The 12,311-nt window shown below is 34.8% G+C and overlaps 1 long non-coding RNA gene across 2 annotated transcripts; it reads right to left on the bottom strand.

Moving 5' to 3' along the window:
- Nucleotides 1-876: 876 nt before the first annotated feature.
- On the bottom strand, nt 877-11,107 carry LOC107308871. Of its 2 annotated transcripts, XR_004306412.1 has the most exons (4): nt 11,069-11,107; nt 9,050-9,185; nt 2,580-2,707; nt 877-1,373 (listed from the first exon to the last, which is right to left on the bottom strand). It is a non-coding gene; the product is annotated as an uncharacterized LOC107308871 (long non-coding RNA). The 2 variants fall into 2 exon arrangements; XR_001552957.1 differs by having other exon boundaries at nt 877-2,707.
- Between the last annotated feature and the right edge of the window lie 1,204 nt (nt 11,108-12,311).

Raw genomic sequence — 12,311 nt, 5'->3', positions numbered from 1 at the left:
ACAACTGTTCTACAATGACATGTAAAATATTTTACTCCAAAACTGCTGTTAAATTAACTCTTAATTTTATTAACTCATCAGCTCAATCTCTGGTAAGTTAACAAGATAAATGCTCTTTCTATGTGCAGCTGTGTACCCTTTCCCACTTTGCAAGCCATATCTGACTTAAGAGGAAGTCATAGAAAATATAGCATGGAGAAAAATTTTCAGGGCATGTGGGACTGTCTGCGCTATGTTTTAAAAGCTTCACTGGTTCAAGTGCCATGCATATTTTCTGCTACATTGATTCATCGCTGTAGTCCAGTGAGAATGGCAGTAGTGTCCTGAATCAACAAGAGCACTTATTCATGTTACCTTTAAGATTGTCATTATTCCCACTGAAGTCAATAGGGACACAAGGGTTAACTGTTTAAATTTAAACAGATGTCTCAGTGCTTTTTGACTTGAGAACAAAAATAATCTCCATTAGTATATGTATGTACTGTTGAATAAAACTGAGTTACTGCTTTCTGGATCCCTTGAAAAGTAGATTCTCAAAGAAGAATGGCTTTGGGGGATTAGAATTATCTGAAGTTGCAGTAATACTAAACAAGTAGTTAAAATTTATTTCTCCTTTTCACCTGACGCTTAAAATTGAATCTGTATTTTGTGTTACATAGATCAGCTTCAGAGTTCTAGTATCTTGACCATGAGAAGTAGTATACTTGTGGAGCATTTATTTTTCAACTGATCCATCTACTAAACTAAAAATTCCACTTCATCTTTTAAATGATGGAGAGGGGACGGGAAAATAGCTTTTGGTGGAGTAGCTACATTGTGAGGGCTTTAACCAGTGTTTTTTGCTTTTTTTTTTTTTTTTTAAATTTCTTTGTTTGTTTTGTTTTAACTATTATGATTTCATTTCAATATGCATTGGGAAGCTGTATTGTCTTAAAACTTCAAGACTCTCCAGCTCTCTTTTACAATGCCAGTTGCTTACCTGGGGATGCACTCTATATCAGTGGAGCAGGAGAAACAATCTGACTTTGTTTTTATTCTTATATTTGTTAATGTTTTATTTAAGCGGTTCAGCAAGCAATCACCCTTGGCCCTGTTCCTGTTTCAGTGTCTTAAGATTCTGCATAGTGGATCTACCATGCTAACAAGTTAGAATAATAACAGTTTACACCCATTTATCACACAGACAGATGAATGCACAAGGCCCAGAACATTAGGTAGTCAACCTCTCATTGTGTTTAATAGAACTGTATTCCAGCTTTAATTGTTTTTCACACAACAAAATGCCATCGTGCAACAAAGAGAAACATACCACCTTTCAGTATAACATCTCTCAGAAACTGTGATCAAGATTTTCTTCACGTAGCCAAGATATTCTGTTGTGGGGGAATGACATCGAGGTCAGTGCTGGAATTTTGGAAATCTGATACTAAGACATAAGGAATAAACTATCTCACAAGGACAGGGAAATTCTACACGATAGGGAAAAAAGAATAAGACTGTGAAGAGACTTCTGATTTTCCTTAGGAAAAAAAAATAAAAATAAAAAAAATTGTCAGTTCCATTTCTTTGCCTCTGCCTTTGATGGGTGCAGTCAGCACTATCAGGAATGTAAGAAAAAATCCTGGACACACTGAACTAAAGAAAGAACTGTAATTTCATTTTGCAGGTAATGATTTCACATGGAAGAACCAATATGAGCATTTTAGAACTACTGGAAAGAACATGAATATCCTTTATTTGAAAATATAATCTTATGTGATATATTCATTAGTCATTACCTGTCCTTCAGTAATCAAAATGGAAGTTTTAGAGTAGACACTCATTACAATTGTAAATACTAATCACCACAAATATTCACATACTAAATCAGTGCAAAACTCCACACATAAAATGACAGCACCCTCTTTGTTTGGTATTAATTCCCTGTTATTTTATCTTCAAGTAAAACAACTATAGTATAAAACGATGATGGAAGACCTTCATCTACAGCAATGACCCAATGCCTGTGGAGTTTCTAGTTCAAAAACAGATTGCTTTGAATACCACATGTACTTTAGCAACTTTTGTCACATGGGGGAATAAAAAATAGACAAGAACCAAAAAATGTCTATATTTACATAGCTTTGTATCTGCTTGTATGTATTCACACAAATTGTAATAGTGACTTAATGAAGAACATAATCAGATAGGATTTTTAAAGATTATTCTATGAAATGTAGTCAAATACGATTTTGAATAATTATTCTATGGAAGCTGAACAACAGGTACTCTCACAGACAGACTATGATGGATAAGTGATTCAATCACTGATGTGCTAGCTATTTCAAGCTCTTTGACTTTCTATTTGAAAAACTAAACAGCGGAGTTGTAATTCAGTTTGCTTTGAGTATACATGTGCATCTTATGCAATATATAGTCAAACTTAAGCATTACAGCACATGGAAATTATTTGTCTTTGTTCCTGAGAAGTCCAGAATGAAAGGATATACATAGCTTAAAATGTATACATAAATGTTTCATCATTAATGAAACAGTGATTAAGTGATCTTAGACAAGGTCTTATTCTGGTGGGAACTTACAGATATTAGGTATTAGTCTTGTTATAGCTGATACGTTTTCAGTATTCCTTGAAGAAAGTATACCTGCAGATTTTACCTATACTGGAGATATTTAAATGCATTGGGATTCATTGTAGTCAGCTCTGCATCTAAAAAAAAAAAAAAATGAAGGCTCTGTTCACTATCACTGGTATTATAATTAGTTTTGTGGTTTATTTGGTTGGTTGTTGTGGTCTTGCTGACTTTGGGTTTGGTTGGCTTTTTTTTTTTAAGTTACTGTTTCCTAGCATTGTTAAATGAGCATGACATTCTTGTCTGACATGATGCTTAAGGTGGATAATAAAATAAATAAATAAATAAATAAATAAAAATGCCAATGAAGAGTAGAGGTAAGAATACCAAATTACTTTTCTTTGTTTTCTTGTTTGTTTTGTTTTTCTTGAAACCAGCTGATATGTCAAGTGCCAAATACATTTATCAAAAATGGAGAAGTTCCAATAAGAACACCTAAATACAGTTTGCAGAACTAAAAGCTGTCTGGAAGTTTAACTATTCTCCTGGGATACAGATTACTGACCTTAACGACTTTCATATGACAAACATTTAGATAATTATTCAAAGCAGCGCATCTTTGGCAGGAAAAAGTGGGAAAGACATACTTGCAAATCTGTACTGACTTGAAAGACACTATTTTGGGATTCTCAGTAGGAAGCAGATCTTGGTCTGGAAGAAGCAGAACCACAACCTGCAGTATTTCCTATTTTGCTCTGAGCGAGCTAACTGTTAGGCTCTTGGTACATGGTCAGTCTTTTTTTTTTCTCCTCCTTATCCCTTTTATCCCTTTCCAGGCTCTGCTTTCTTTGGAACTGCTAAATTACTGCGGGAAGTTCCCATTTTCACAACATGGAATTTCTCAAGGAAGGAAATTTATCATTAAAAAAATACCCAATTAATTTTGCTATTATTGCCCAAGAAATAAGCTCCTCTATTACCACTGGATGAGGCTTCCAAGTTATCTATATTAATGAAAAACATCTGTACCTCCTGGGAACTTTAAAAAGCATTCCTCAGATGAGAAAGAACAGCCATAAGGTGTTGCAGCTGGTAGTTGTATTTCTGGGGCTTGTGATAATAGTCATAAAAATATATATTTTTAAAAAATTCAGGTAGACATTTATTTATTCCTAAGTAAGGTCCTTAAGTCATTCATGAAGGAAAACAAAAGAACATCACACTTCTTAAGTCACCACTACACTGTGATGTAGGTGATTAACTAACAACAGAAAACATTAAGTGCTTACTGAGCATTTCTGAATTACAAACAAATCTATTAAAAAAAATTTGAAATTTAAATGCTTTTTTTTTTTGATCTTTTGCAAGCAGAAAAGGGAGTGAAATAAATCATATGCATTATTCACCACAAAATATTCTCCCAAGTCCTCTTTTTCCCTTTATCTAGGAAACTACAGAACCAACCATTGCTTTCTGGGGATTTCATTAGTATGTGGAAGGCATATTGTAAAAAAATCGTGTCCACTAGGGAAGCATTATCTTTTACTGACAATCTGTGAATGCTACTGATAAACGACCTTTTACTTTTACAAAATATTAATGTCTTCATCTCAGGAAAGAATTTCAAATCTAAATCACACGTGAAAATTTAATATCATTTTTCTTTGCACTGTGGATCTGAATGCCTCATAATGTTTGTATAATTCTCTGCTTTACATGTGCCTTGTGCTATATTATAAGATAACTGGAATTTATTATATTTCATAAGGCTATTGTAGTATTTTTGTCATATGAAATGAAAACTGTAGACTTCATATAAATAGTTATATATGTAATTTTTTTTCTTTTTTCTGACAGACAGACATGGATTATGAACAATGAGAATTAATATCTACAGTTACTATTTAAATATGCGCTGATGCTCTACACAGCCCTCTCAAAATCCATTAATGCAAAAAATCTGAAAAAGATCATTACTCCCTGAGTACATGGAAACTTTTTATTCTGTAAGGTTCCCTTCAGCTTACAAGTGTGTCTGAGCCAGGATCCAAGACAACAGAGGCTTGCTCAGCATAGATGCTTAGATATCTTACTGTTATCCCAGTTCTAAAAAAACAGAGTCCAAAAGTGTCTGTGTCTGAGGAACATTACAAACTTAGTGTCAGTTTGTCCTGGTTTGTCATGGGTGTTCCATATCATAATACATTCTCCACTGTAGGAAAACTGAACAATTTGGTTAGGCTATCTGGAGGAGCTGAAAGGATAAATAATTTTCAATAGCTATTCAGTATTTAGTAAAAGTGAATAATAACACAGACAACACATGTATACTAATCTTACCACATGAATAAGTCCTTTTATCTACAGCAAAATACATTCTTCTACATAAAAACAGGCTGAGAATAAACGACTAAGCTGTCCAATATTATATGTTGTTGACAATTTCTGCTAGGTTATAAAAAACTTATTAAACTTAAGAATATTCTGATCACCATTTTTCTCCACTAATAGACAAAAGTCTTGCTTCAGCTCAAATTTTCTGTCTGCTTGAATGGTATGCATATCATTAATAAGATAAATTGCATTCAGTCATAAGAACACATGCACTGATCATGTGTCTTACATGATTCACTAAAGGGCAAGTAATATCAGCTGGTGCCCAGAAGCTAGCTTTTTTTCACATATGATTCTAATTAAGAACAATGAGTGCAATGAATTCACAAATAACTCTTCAGTTTCAGAAATTGCAGAATAAGATCATAAATTTGATTAATAATCTGTGCTAAGTTGTCATTTACTGCATGGTTCCATTTCTTGGTCTCTGAAGACTATTTCATAATTGAGAGAGTCAACTGACAGCTGTAATCTGCTTTACAATGTTATTTTCACAAATGAGACAACACTGATTACTAGAGTTCCTCCAACAGCGTGTTAAAAGAGCAAACTCAATATAGCTCCAGATATTCAGCTTCTTTACACCACACTCATACTCTTGTCTTTACCTCATAGTCAGACAAATGTGCTTCATACTTGCATATCCTTATGACTTCTTCCAAGTTCTTTCAACATTATTTTCATTTGACGTTGCATCTTCAGCAATATGTGAACATATAATATTGATGAATTTGTAATGACTGATACTCGGTGAGCTTTAGATCAATTACATTTGGCAACTGACATGAAATAGAGCTCAAGACTGATTTCTCACTTAACATGGCTAATTGAGTAGATCAAAATGTTGCTATCAAATGAGAGCAAACTTCTATTGCTGATTTACCAAACCAGTACTGAATTCTAACACATACATAACTTTTCTTGCAAACTGCTCTACTGCATTAAGCTACAGGTAGGCAGGTTTAGGTTGGCCCAAGTTTAGAACACTTCTTATTCTAAAAACAGCATAAGAATCAACCTTCAGCTCAGTAAGTCAAGGCTGTAGGAATACATAATAACAGATCCTAATAATGCTTTGCCTTGTAAAGTATTACCAGAACAGTTAATATATAATAGTATGCAACCAGAAGCAAGAAGCCATGATCTGGGATTACAACAAATGCCCCAGGTCAGCTATATTGAGAACATGTGCTTGATCAAAATGAAAACAGATGCAGTACTCTATTTATTTATTTATCTAGTTAAATAGTTATTTATTTATTTCTGAAATGAGGATATGAAATGCAAACATTGTAGCTTTAAAGAAGCTATACATCGGTAATGCTGGGAAATGTCATGAATTTGCTTCTGCAAGGGAATAAATGTAATAGATAAACATTAAAGAAGAAGGTAAACAAATAATTTTACTGAGTTTAGTATACCTTGTTCATACAGGTTTTCAAAGATATATGTAAGTGAAAAAGTTCTGAGTGATGAAAACACTTTAAAGTCCCAGTTCCCAGAAATTCCTAACCAGTCTAAAGCTGTAGGAAATATTCCAGCTTTCTGGAATGCTAACAGATGAAGAGTCAATTCTCAAAGTTGCTGGCTCCGGAAACTTATAGCATCAAATTCACAGATTCTTTTAGAAAAAAATAAAAAAAATAAAAATAAATGCAGTAAATGGTTAATAAAAATTGATTATTTTTATAACTGCAATTATAAATTGTGCGGTTAATTCAAAATCACATATTCCAAACATGCAAGCAAGCCTGGCATTTGGTAATTGTGAGGATACACAAAGCTTAAACAGAGGAAATCAACGGTCATTTTCTTCAGAACTATAGAGAAGTACAAAGAGAACTGTAATATTTCTGTAATATTTCTGATGATCAATATTTCTGTAATATTTCTGTTAATCAGCAAATATTAACAAACATCTCCATTTTCTCTAGTACACCTAGTACACAGGTTTCATGACTTCAGTGGAGCGATAGCACTATAAAATTAACTGCTAATCATTCTTATTTTCTGTTCTAGGAACTGGTCCTGAGAATGTAGTAAGTGATGTCAGATACTTTGATCATGTTGAGATCAAGTCTCTTTCTTGGCCCATAATACATATATCCATGTCATTGTAGACTTGGTGATATAGGAGCATAGCACACAGAAATTTGTTACACCTACTCTGATACTTCAAGTAAATTGAGAGTTTCTGAGATAACCTGTGGTACTGAAACAAGTCGAAGACTCAGCAGAAGACTGATACAATACATCAAAATAACACAGATATTAAATGAGGAAAAAGATTTGAGAAGTCCATTTTGGAAATGTCAGAATTGAACAAGGATCACTGCTAGTTATTGAAATGTAACGTGGCAAAGTACTGTTACACCAAATTGGAACAAGCAGTGAAAAAGGGGATGTTTTAAACAGAAATGTGCCAAGAGAACAGTAATACAGCATTAAAGTCAATGTTTCCTTTTAGCAAAAACCAGCATAAACTAAATTAAGATTCTGACAAAGAATAACAGACGTCAATATAGACTGCTAGCCATTCTTGCAAAGGTTGTGAAATGTATTAAAATATCTAGTCAATAAAGGTAGGACCTTTTTGATAATATGTGGATAAGTACATTGGCGGTGTCTAGGAAGACCTCAGATACTTATTTTATTACAAGTCAGTATATTCACTATTGCTCTCCAAACAATACTGTGGATTTTGTCCTTGCAAGTGCTATTTCTTTCCAAAAATTATAAAGCAAGTTGAGTGACTAAATAATCTGTAGACTTCTGTGGTTAAATAAAATGAATCCCATCCTGAAATCTCAATAGTGCAATTATTAAAATTAAATTATTAAATTCTGTGTGTACACAGAGATACTTCATATCAGTGCAATATTTAAATGTACTGGCAATATCACTGCTATTTTCACAGTATGATGTTTTGGCTTTGACTTTTATTGCAATTTGGTTGTTTCATAAAGGTTCCTTAAAATGAAGCTAAATGACTGCTTGAATTTAATCCTCAAATAGCAGTATCTTCTAGAAGTATAATACATACTTTCGTTGTATCATGAATGTGGAAACACACATATGCTTATGTTTACAAATTTTGTTAATCAAATTTAATTCCTAATTGTAGAGTTAGAACGAATGTCAGAATATGTGAGATCAGAGACTATGCTTTTTGGCAGCTGAATGATGAAAGATGAATGGTTATTTAGTTAATATTCACCTGAAGACTGAGCTGAAATGCCAGACTTCGCTATGAAGTAGCTGAGATAAAAGATCACACTCTTATACTGAGATCAGGAAGAAATGCATAGCAAAATACTGTAGTTAAATTGTATTTTAATCTGCAGCTAAACAACAACAATGCCTATAACCATTGATTGTTATAGTTTTTGCCTATAAAGATGTACAGTACATGTGATTTGACTGTGTATATTATGAAATTTTTATACATGGCTCTGTAGGGAAAAAAAAAAAGTCATAAAAAAGCACAGATCACATCAAAATTTAAACAACTTCTGCAGCTACAGTTAAAGACAGGCTGAGAAAGTACTTACAAGCTGCTCTGTGCCACCTTGTCTATGAAAAGGTAAACAAGGCATAAAAAATGCAAATGAAGAAACAAGATGATATTTATCCAGGTAGAATTTGTCTTGAAGGAGAAAAGAGAAAGAGTGAAGGGAACAGGTTGTAATTATGCTTTTCTTTTTATATGGATATGGATGTGCCATTTCACTGTTTCATGGGAATCTGCATTGGGGCTGTATGTGTATTCAGATGAAAGCAGGAGATACAATTCAAACAGGCTAAGGAATTCCCTTTTTGGTAAGTTTCCCTCCTGAACCCAGTCACTGCTTTCAGACATCTGTGCCTCCAGGCACTTGGTTACTTATAAAATTTGCTGCAGACTGAGAGGAAAAAGACATATCCATGCTCCCTGTCCAAGGCAAACAAACAAAAAAACTTTATGATAACTCTGTGCTTGCATGAAACCAAGGGAGTTGTTTAATGCTGTATTACCACAATGATTAATTTTGTTTTTGCACTTATAAAAGAACTAATTGTTCTAATAAAAATTTAAAGGCTCTCACCTACTATAAAGATTGTCTCACAAGCCGATACTGTTTCCAAGTGACTAATTTAACGGCAATGACCTTAAAAGGGCCTGAATTGTCAGCCTCTCTGCTGCAACTTGGGCTAGAGCTGCTCCAATGGGAATTGCTTCTCCTGTGAAACCAAAAGATTGTGTTTGCTAAATTCAAGAGGGACAGCTCATTTGAAAACTATGTCTAGCAGTTACTGCGTCAGTTTGAATGAACAGATCCTCTTTCCTCAAGTCGTTTTACTGCTGTTCTTCCAATGTTTGTTTTCTGTTGCCATTCATACTGCTGTGTAATTACTTAAAATATAGGTGACCTCAATTAATGTTGATTTGATATTTATTCTCTTGCTTGTCATCTGACCCAATATTCAGTGAAGTCAGAGCCCCATTGTGTTGAAGCTGCAGGAGCTGGATGTCAGTCCACACACTGAAATACAAACGATGACTAAGCCCAAGTGCACACAAGCAGCTGTGCACTAATTTTTTCCAGTCTTCCCCTCCTCTGTAGACAAGGAGTTTTCTCATGATAAAAAGCAGCCCAAATTGAAGAATGAGTTCCCACCCTGGAATTCTTCATGTCAAAAGAGCACTGCAGTTCTTCACATTTATATATATACATATACATATATATATATAAGACCTGAACTCCTCTACTTAAACCTTTTGCATTCAGTTGTCCCGTGGAGAGGTTAAATCTCTCTTTCTGAATGTATTTAGCTTCAGCCTTAGAAGTGTATGAGTCATCCAAGAAACATCCTTGATCCCTGTGCAGAGGAACCTTGATCTCCCCATGCAGATCAGTACAACCAGACCCTGACTGGGGCAATTCACATGTTCTTAGCAGCAGAGAAAAACAAACACAGTCAGTCAGATGACAGTATTGCATCAGATTTCATCTACTGTGCAAAGGTGTTGAATTCAAATAAGTAGAAGATCCGGTGATACAGAATAGAGCAAAGCCTGTCAAACCAACATTGTATTCTTATCTCCTTAAGATGCCTTATATGTAATAACTTTTATTCAGAACTGTCACCTCTTCAATGTTTCATTTCAATCTCAAAGCCGACGTGCTGACTGAGATTCTTCTAATGGGCTAATGCATAATAGTGAAATCCATTTTGGGGGCAGCTGAAACTTCTTTTAGGATTGCTCATGACAATAAAATCATGTCAGAGCCTGTCCTGGGGAACTCCTAGCCTAAATCTATGACTTCATCCCCTCCTTGTTCCAGTTGACAAACTTGTTAATCTATCAGCGGCTGAGATCGTAGTGCCCTTAAAGGCAGATTTCTCCAGTGCCTGCTCACCCAGTACATGAGGCATTCTGTACAGGGTCACATGAAGCTGGCCTTCACTGATCTGTGGTGCAATGTGATGGGAGAGGACTTGTCATGCTAATCAGCAGCTCGGTAATGTGTAGGTAATATGCCTATAAGCTTGGGAGTCAAATGGATGGAAATGTTTAGTAAAAATCACTCTCAGAAATCCCTTTCTATGTGTCAGGTGCAGACTTGGAGACAGAAAGGCATAATTCAGTATTTTCCAGCAGTTTTGTAAAGTGCAGACTTAGCTGTGTGGGAGAAGAAAAGACGTGAGGAGATATGCAAATGGAAAACTGAAGTGTGTAAGGATTTTTAAAGAAAGATGAGTTTGTGCTTTCTTTGTAGTTTATTCTTCTGGGCTTTAAATATTTAAGTTGCTCCGAAATTAATGTCTCCTGTTTATTTCTGTGAAAACTACAACAGATACAAAGAGTACAATAACACAATTTGGTAGAGCAAACAGTCACCACCATTAACTATGTGTTTTTGACAGCAATGGACAAGAGCCTTCATGCTATGCTTTTTAAAGTGTGCATCAGTGGAGGTCACCCACTGTCGGTGTTACCATTGCTGAAATGCATCACCCATTTCCCCACTGTGCTGACATTCTCTGTTTATTCTTCATAAACATTCACCAAGCATCATTGAATACCAGTGAATGCAATTTTTTCCTTACACCACACATACCTTTGTTTCATAGAATCATAGAAGCACAAAGGTTGGAGAAGACCTCCAAAATCATCCAGTTCATCTGAATGCCATCTATAAGATGGTTAAAAAAAGCAAAACAAAACAAAACAACAAAAACCACACACACAAAAAAACCCCAAAAAACAGAATATTGCAACCTACATCCACATTGTGGCCATGACATTGTGGCCATGACATGACATTGTGGGCCAACATAGTACGTAGCCTTTTTACGTACATGCACATACATATATATACAACTGTTTTTAACTTCAGAATTTTTTCTTTATCACTATGTTATCTTTTAAAATGCAATAAAGAAAAGAGACCTGGATGTTGCTTTACCAGCCTGTAAATCACTGATACTTCTGACCACTCAATCCTTAAGGTCAGCCAAATATCCCTACACTGACTCATGAGATTCATAGCATACTTTGAGTATTTGGGGATTTCTTTCTGTACTCAAGATTCAGAGAACTACCTGCCTGAAAATTTCAATCACTAAAGCTGAATAAATTTCACTATTCACTATTTGTCAAATAATGTTAATGTAATCCACTGCATATAGGTGATTTTATGTCAGCCATCAGCTATTGCAATCAAACAGCTTTGAGAAAGATAACACAGCTGTGACAAAGAAGTTTCTACATGTCATAATACTGCAGGAACTGAAAGTAGAGTGTGTTAAAACAAGCTACAGCCCTATTCCACTGTTCTTCTTTCTTTCAGTAAAATAAATAAATAAATAAATAAATAAATAAATAAATAAATAAATAAAGTGGTAACCTCAGATATAATGACTTCTTGGCACTTGCATGAGCCTACCGAAGTAAGTTACATTCACTTCAGGCTTGCTGCGGTTGCCAAGTAAGCCACAGCATCTATCCAGGCACCTTTTTTAGGCAAGAATTATGCAATGTGCACTGCACAGGTCTGCAACCACTACAAGCAGCAGAAAGTTACTTGTGACAGCTAAATAAAGAAGTAAGCTAAAACGTACTGCGTGTTTTCCACCAAGCAATCTCTTCAAGTGATTTGAGCCCTTGCTTTTTTTCTGGGTAGATGCACTCATCAATATACATGTGAGAAGATAGAAAGCAGGGTGAAAATGCTGGGTCCTCAAGTGAACTCAAGCACATATTTCTAACGTACAGCTCTTTCCTCAGAGAGAGGCAAGATGAAACATGAGCGAGGATTTCTGTTCCTAGAAGAAGAAAATTCTCTAGACTTTTCTTTCATT

Source organism: Coturnix japonica, chromosome 2 (assembly GCF_001577835.2).
Source record: "Coturnix japonica isolate 7356 chromosome 2, Coturnix japonica 2.1, whole genome shotgun sequence".
In the NCBI taxonomy this organism is placed as follows: Eukaryota; Metazoa; Chordata; class Aves; order Galliformes; family Phasianidae; genus Coturnix; species Coturnix japonica.
Note: the sequence above shows the minus strand (reverse complement) of the source record. Positions and strands in the feature narration are given on the sequence as shown.